Below are 8,350 nucleotides of genomic sequence, written 5' to 3'. Positions count from 1 at the left end.
GTAAATGTAACATCAATACAGTCTTTTCCAGCACGATTCTGCAGTGTAGGATATCTTTCTCCCTATCTGGCCAAGGCGGTGCTGCTATAAGAGCAGATCTGAGAACTGCGCTGCTCCTGCCCTCCATCCTCAACCAGAAGTAATCTGACCTGAGGTCAGTCTGTGCGGCCCTGGGCGCTGGAGGTTTGAGGCTGGGCAGATGGGCTGGAGGGCTTTAGTGGATATTCATCACTCAGGATAATGAGGACGGATGGAGAGAGAGGAATGGCTCCGGGAGAAGGAGAGGGGTTGGAGGGGAACAGTCATACCTGGCATGTGTGCTCTTGACGCAGTCCTCACACACACACACACACACACACACACGACAACCTCTTTCATCACTGCTTTCTTCCTTGGCCCCTCTCCCTGTCAGGCCTTGGTTTCTGACAGGTGAGGACAACATTTACGCCTTAACGAGATTCTGGAGGGAGGCCGCCAGCCAGCTGACCTACTGACCCCAGATCTGAGGTCAGATGAGGCTGTCGAGGTCCTCTCCCTCGCTCTAGAAGGGAGGCAGGGGGCTTTTCCAGCAATTTAAGGATCAAAGAAAAGGGTCATTGGCACAATGATGTTTAATGACTATTTTACATTTAGTCATTTTAGCAGACGCTCTTATCCAGAGCGACTTACAGTAAGTACAGGGACATTCCCCCGAGGCAAGTAGGGTGAAGTGCCTTGCCCAAGGACACAACGTCAGTTGGCATGACCGGGAATCGAACTGGCAGCCTTCGGATTACTAGCCCGATTCCCTAACCGCTCAGCCACCTGACTCCCTCCGATTTTAACACAAACACCCCAAAGCAAAGGACTTGTACTTGTTTGAAGAGGGTAGGAATCACAGCTTAACAGGAGGCTGTCTGGCAGGATCAGAGTTTTAATGTGGGTGTTGCATTTCCAGAGAAGAATGTACTGTTCGAATTTGAGGTACAGTAGATGTTGTGTGTGTGTTGTGTGCGCGGAACCATTTTGAGCTACTTAAAGGATTCCCTAGTGGATCAGGTGGATCAGTGTCCATCATGTGAAGGGGCAGCCAGCGTGACCCCCCCCCCCCCCACACACACACACACACACACACACACACACACAAAGTATTTCGAAAAAATATTTTCGAAAAAAAGTCCTCTCCTTTCACTGTTTGGAAAAATAGTTTTGAAGAAAACAAAAATACATTCCGAAAGGTTTGCAAAATATTTTCGAAAAAGGTTTTGAAAAAAAAGTCCTCTCCTCTCTCTTTGTAAGGGACTGTACTCATTTAGCAGACTATCTGAACCAGGCCTTCCACCCAGACTGCCCACCCCCTGCAGATCATGTCTGTCTCTGCATTCACTTCAGCCTCATTCAGTCACATTAACACCCTCACGCTGCCTTTGAGACTGAGATTACAGTCAGTAATGACAGGAGGATGAAGCACACACATGCATATTAATGCACACACACACACACAGCCTCACACACACACACACAGCCTCACACACACACACATCCTCTCACACACACACATCCTCACACACACACACAGCCTCACACACACACACATCCTCTCACCACACACACAGCCTCACACACACACACATCCTCACACACACACACACAGCCTCACACACACACACAGCCTCACACACACACACATCCTCACACACACGCACACATCCTCACACACACACACGGAAAACACACTTTTCCAGACATGCAGTGACTCTAAGCTTCAGCGACTCCAAGCAGTCTGTCAGACCTGCCAAGGCTGAACAAATAAAACACTCTTCTCTCTCTCCCTCACCTCTCTCTTCTCTCACTATCCCACCTCCTCGCGCGCACACACACACACACACACTGTGACCAGGCTCTGATACTGTACTGCATTCACTTAAGCTCTGCCAAGACGCAAGTGCGAGTAAATAAACTATAATAAACATAATAAACTCTGTTTAATAAGTTGTGTTATGATGCTACTCTATACACAGAAAGGAGAGGTTGAGCACAAACATAAGGATCATCATCACATAACAGTCAACATTTTCAACTTCACAGTTCTGTCCCTGACAAAGTATGTTCCACCAAACGAGTCCCAGTCATGGGTGGTGTGTGTGTGTGTGTGTGGTGTGTGTGTGTGTGTGTGTGTGGTGTGTGTGTGTGTGTGTGTGTGTGTTTGTGTGGTGTGTGGTGTGTGTGAGGTGTGTGTGTGTGTGGTGTGTGTGGTGTGTGTGGTGTGTGTGTGTGTGGTGTGTGGTGTGTGTGTGGTGTGTGTGTGTGTGGTGTGTGGTGTGTGTGTGTGCTTCAGTAGGAGGAAGGCCAGGGTCTGTCAGGTGAGTGTGGAACCTGACAGACAGTGTGGAAAAGCAGTAGAATCGGCTCATCGCACACGCGATGAGCCGATTCTACTCCCTTTGCTTTTCAGTAATGACTCCCACACCGGAGAGAAAAGAGGGTTGGGTGAAGAGGTAGATAGATGAAGGAAGACTTGGTTTCAGGGAGTCACATATTTAAGGAGACTGTGATGACAAACATGTCCACAGCCACACTAGGGGTCAAAGGTCATAAGAGCAGAGGTGAAGTCGGGTCATGTGCTGATGTCCGAGCTGTTGTCCCAGACGTTGCTCCGTCTGACCTCCTGGAGGGGCAGGAAGAAGGGGTGACGGAGGGCCGAGGACAGGGGGGATACGACTGGAGGGCTCGTACTCCAACATCCTCTCCAACAGATCCAACAACTGATGGTGCTCTATACCCTTCGACAGCTGGTATTTCTGAGAGAGAGTCAGAGAGAGAGAGAGAGTCAGAGAGAGAGTCAGAGAGTCAGAGAGAGACAGAGTCAGAGAGAGAGAGAGAGAGAGAGAGAGAGAGAGAGAGAGAGAGAGAGAGAGAGAGAGAGAGAGAGGAGGTAACCTTTCATGGAAGCAACACCTGATGAAGTCCCCTTCAGAGACTCCGTTAGGGACTTGTTAAATGTGTGTGTTTTATGTGTATAGAGTTGTGTCCGGCATGTGGAGCTTGTGTTGTGTGTGGAGTGCTTCCTGCAGGCTGTGTCCTGTGGGTGCTGTGGTCCTGACTCACCCTCAGTGGTTTGCATTTCTCTTTGACATATTTCCCTTCCTTGGAGTTCTCGTTCCAGTCCAGCCTCCCTCGGGTGAAGAACTTCTGCTTCCCGTCAGCCCTGAGGTGACATCACACATCTGAGGTCTGCATCCGGTCTCTGTGTCGGGATGTGCTTCGTGATAACAATATGGAGTGTGTGAGAGAATGATATATAGAGATAGAGACAGAGATAGGGAGGGAGATAGGGAGAGAGAGAGAGACAGAGATGGGGAGGGAGATAGGGAGAGAGAGAGAGAGAGAGAGAGAGAGAGAGAGAGACAGAGACAGAGATAGGGAGGGAGATAGGGGGAGAGAGAGAGAGAGAGAGAGAGAGAGAGAGAGAGAGAGAGAGAGAGAGAGAGAGAGAGAGAGGAGAGTGTCTGACCTGCTCCTGAGCATCATCCTGACTGGCAGTGGTCCATGTATTCTCTCCATCATTGCCAAGTGCTCAATATTGTCATGAGTCTGACACCCAAAATTACCCAGCAGAGAGATCAATGCAACACACACACACATATACAAATACAGGTAGATATGTACACACACAAGCATGCATGTCCACACACACTGTACCTGATACATGGTGAAACCTTGGTAATATTCAAACAGAATGCAGCCTAAACTCCAGACATCACAAGGCTGTTTCCAGCCCAGCTCTGCAGAGGAGAAACCACTCATGCTGATTATCTACTCACAGCAGAGGCTGATCTCAGGTAGCCAGAGCTGTCTCTCATTCCACTCTCCTCCTCCCCTCTCCTCTCCTCTCCTCCTCCCCTCTCCTCTCCTCTCCTCCTCTCCTCTTCTCCACCCCTCCCCTCTCCTCTCCTCCCCCTCCCCTCTCCTCCTCCCCCTCTCCTCTCCTCTCCTCTCTCTCCTCTTCTCCTCTTCTCCTCCCCTCCCCTCCCCTCCCCTCCTCCCCTCTCCCCCTCTCCTCTCCTCTTCCCCTCCCCTCCCCTCCCCTCCCCTCCTCCCCTTCTCCTCCTCTTCCCCTCTCCTCCTTCTCCCCTCTCCTCCCTCTCCTCTCCTCTCTCTCCCCTCTCCTCCTCCCTCTCCTCTCTCTCCCCTCTCCTCTCCTCCCCTCTCCTCCTCTTCCCCCTCTCCTCCTTCTCCCCTCTCCTCCCCTCCCCTCTCCTCCTCCTCCCCTCTCCTCCTCCCCTCTCCTCCTCTTACCCTCTCCTCCTCTTCCCTCTCCTCCTTCTCCCCTCTCCTCCCTCCCCTCTCCTCCTCCTCCCCTCTCCTCCTCCTCTTCTCTCCCCCTGGTCCCTTCCTCTCTTTGTTTACCTTAAACCCAGTTGTAGCTGCACCCTTGTGACCCTTGTGTGTCCCCCTCCTCCCCCTGTGATGAGGTCTTACCCAGGATGACCTCGGGGGCGCGGTAGTGGCGGGTGGATATGACCACAGAGTGATGCTCGTGGTCGAATGTGGCGCTGCCAAAGTCCCACCACCCTCACCGAGGTGTCCTTCACCTTCCTCTCCTCGCACTTCTGACCAGGGGGGGGGGGGGGTACAGGGAGACGATGGGTGAGTCAGATTCCTATTGGTGTTTACGAGAAGTTGACAACCCCCCCCCAGATACCTTCTCAGCGTTGTACGAGACAGTGTAGTCAGAGTTCACAAAGAGGATGTTTTCTGGTTTTAGGTCTGTGTGAGTCAGCTTGTTGTCATGGAGAACTGCAGAAAAGGAGGAGGAATATAATGAGGATAAGGGGGGGGGGGGGTGAGAGATATTGAGAGAGGCACACACAAACAGAAAGAGAGAGAGAGCCACGTGAGGTAATGGAACAAGGCTATAATGACTAAATGTAAACAAGGCAGCGCCCCCCCCTCTGGCCATGACGGTGAAATGTGGTTTTGAGGGGAACTTGGAAGTGTCTCTCACAGTTGACGGCTTTGCAGATCTGGTAGGTCATGTGACGTATGTGGGCGATGGAATATGGCAGAAAGTTGTTCTGCTTCAGGAAGTCGAAGGTGCTGAGGGCCAGAAGCTCGAAGGAGATGCACATGTGTCCGTGGAAGTCGAACCAGTCCAGCATCCGTACACACAGACTAGAGGCAGAGGGGATGTCTTAGTCAACATGGCCCACGGTACTTTTTGAAAACAGCAGATTCAGATTCAGGAAAACCAACACACTTGCTCACACATTAGGGTTCAAATTCGGTTTCAATTCCATGAATTAAATCAGAAATGTTGTACAATTAAGACATGTTTTCAGTGCAGGTTTTTGAAATGGTTTATTTGACTTGCTCATTTAATGAATTTACGGAATTGAAACTGAATGGACCTCAGCCATGACATGTACACACTACACACTACACACTGTTTGTTGTGTGGGTCTTTCTCCTGGACCGTCTCCAGAACATGGATCTCCAGTTTGGCAGCTTCCCTGTACTTCTCCATGTTTTTGATGATCTTCAGAGCTATACGAGACCCACCCCTGGATCACACACACACAGATTAATGCACGCACACACACACACACAAACACACACACACAGGTTAACCAAATACACAGAAAGACCGTAAAGCCTAAATGTTCAAGCCTGTGAATGGTTGTCATACTGTGTGTTTGATCTGAAGTACCTTTCATGGTCCACACACTGAATGACCTTGCCGAAGGTGCCCTCCCCTAGCGTGCTAACAATTTCATCTGTAGAGGTAGAGAGAGAGAGAGATAGAGAGAGGTAGAGAGAGGAAGAGAGATAAAGAGAGAGAAAAAGGCTGATGTCACCATGGTTAAGCATGAGACAGGGAGCTGTCTCAAGTGTGAGGAGTTAGGGTGTGAGGAGGTAGGGTGTGAGGAGTTAGGGTGTGAGGAGTTAGGGTGTGAGGAGGTAGGGTGTGAGGAGTTAGGGTGTGAGGAGTCAGTATGTGAGGAGATAATGTGTGAGGAGTCAGGGTGTGAGGAGTGAGGGTGTGAGGAGTCAGTGTGTGAGGAGTCAGGGTGTGAGGAGTCAGGGTGTGAGGAGTTAGGGTGTGAGGAGTTACTGTGTGAGGAGTCAGGGTGTGAGGAGTCAGTGTGTGAGGAGTTAGGGTGTGAGGAGTCAGGGTGTGAGGAGTCAGGGTGTGAGGAGTTAGGGTGTGAGGAGTCAGGGTGTGAGGAGTCAGGGTGTGAGGAGTTAGGGTGTGAGGCATAAGTATGGCCTACATCTCTCCTGCAGGAGGTCTCCCGGCTGGTACACCAGGTGACCTTTCTCTCTGTCCCTTCCCTTCCTGCCTGGCGCCTCACGGCTGCGCCGCTGAGGATTATGGGTAAAGAGACAGAACAAAAACATGTGTGAGTTACTCTGCCCCCAACCCCTCCCCTCTCCCTATCATAGACCAATCAGATGCTGAGAGTAGAAAGACAGTCTGCCATCTGGCCCCAGTACTGACAGGGCAGAACTGACCCTCGCAATAACACTCACACAAACACACACAATCTCTCTCCTACACACACAAGCAAACAGACACACATGGTGAAGGATTGGCACATTTTAACGAGAAATAATATCATTGATTGCATCTTTTCATCCGTCTTTTTGGAAACCCTGTCGACATGTTGTGTCCAGTTGATTCCCCCTCTGCTCCAGACCTCCTCAGCTGGGACTAAGGAGGGTTAATCAGACATGTCAAGTGATTGCTTGGTTCACTAAGCGCTGCTCTCTATTTCCATCCACATTCTGAGACTGTTATTAATATCAGGAGCTGACTGCTGAGAACACAGCCTGCAAGGCGGTTTGAAGAGTCACACACACACACATACATGTACACACGTACACATGTACACACACACGTACACACACACCACACACACACACACACACACATACATGTACACACATACACACACACACACACACACACACAGCCTGTGAGAGAGAAGATCTCAGGTAGGGTGAGAGTTGGGTTGCGTGGAGAAATCTGTCCTCACAGAGTACCGAAGCAACTAGAGTGCCCTGAACCAGAGCGCCCTGAACCAGAGCGCCCTGAACCAGAGCGCCCTGAACCAGAGCGCCCTGAACCAGAGAGCCCTGAACCAGAGCGCCCTGAACCAGAGCGCGCCCTGAACCAGAGAGCCCCTGAACCAGAGCGCCCTGAACCAGAGCGCCCTGAACCTCAACTCAACATGAGTAACGCACACCAACCAGCACCACAGCAACACTGACATCAACACAAGGACACAGAGCTGAGGGGAGGAGGAGAGGGGTAAGGTGGGTGAGGGGAGGAGGAGAGGGGTAAGGTGGGTGAGGAGGAGAGGTGTAAGGTGGGTGAGGAGGAGAGGGGTAAGGTGGGTGAGGAGGAGAGGTGTAAGGTGGGTGAGGAGGAGAGGGGTAAGGTGGGTGAGGGGAGGAGGAGAGGGGTAAGGTGAGGGGAGGAGGAGAGGGGTAAGGTGGTGAGGGGAGGAGGGGAGGAGGAGAGGGGGTACAGGTAAGGAGAGTAGTCAGCAGGACAGAGAAGTGTAGGTGGGTACTCACAGAGAAGCAGAGGCATAAACAGTCCAGACATCTCTTATAGACCGAGAACAACTCAGTCTTCCCCATGACTCACGAGAGAGACACAGAAAGAGGAAGAGAGAGAGAGAGGAATCAGAAGTCAAGCTGAGGAGAAAGACACCATTGAGAGAGACAGAGATTAGTGAGACCAAGATGAGAGAAACCTGAGAGAAAGGGTGAGGTTGGGGGTAGAAGAGGGTGAAGGCAGAAGAGAGGCAGAGCGAGGGTGAAGGCAGATGAGAGGCAGAGCGAGGGTGAAGGCAGATGAGAGGCAGAGCGAGGGTGAAGGCAGATGAGAGGCAGAGCGAGGGTGAAGGCAGATGAGAGACAGAGCGAGGATAGCCAACAGAGAAGGACACAGAGAGAGAGACAGAGAGAGAGAGACAACACTGGAAACACAACATGGAGCAGAAAACAGCCTTGAAAAAATAAGAAAAACTGGCAAAATAAATAAAGTGAGAAACCCAAAGCAGCAGCCCGACGCCCAGCCAGCCAGAGAGGAGGACAGCTACATGAGAGGGACAGAGGAGGGACAAAGTGAGCCAGAGAGAGAGCAGGGACAAACACTAATAATAACCCCCCTGGTCCCACCCTGTCTTGGGAACGTCCTGGGGAATCAAGACGTGGTGGTGGTGGGGGGGGGGGGGGGGGCATCCAGTTTCCCCCTCCTTCCCCCTCCTCCAGTCACCTCCTTAACCCTGCAACTCTCTGGCGTTCTGTTTTCCTTCACACCTCTCCTTACACTGGGTAACCCAAACCTGGCAACCGC

At 51.4% G+C, this 8,350-nt stretch overlaps 1 pseudogene; it reads right to left on the bottom strand.

Moving 5' to 3' along the window:
• Positions 1 to 2,275: 2,275 nt before the first annotated feature.
• On the bottom strand, positions 2,276 to 8,069 carry LOC136944004 (dual specificity protein kinase CLK2-like; annotated as a pseudogene).
• Positions 8,070 to 8,350: the final 281 nt, after the last annotated feature.

This window comes from Osmerus mordax, chromosome 6 (genome assembly GCF_038355195.1).
Source record: "Osmerus mordax isolate fOsmMor3 chromosome 6, fOsmMor3.pri, whole genome shotgun sequence".
In the NCBI taxonomy this organism is placed as follows: domain Eukaryota; kingdom Metazoa; phylum Chordata; class Actinopteri; order Osmeriformes; family Osmeridae; genus Osmerus; species Osmerus mordax.
Note: the sequence above shows the minus strand (reverse complement) of the source record. Positions and strands in the feature narration are given on the sequence as shown.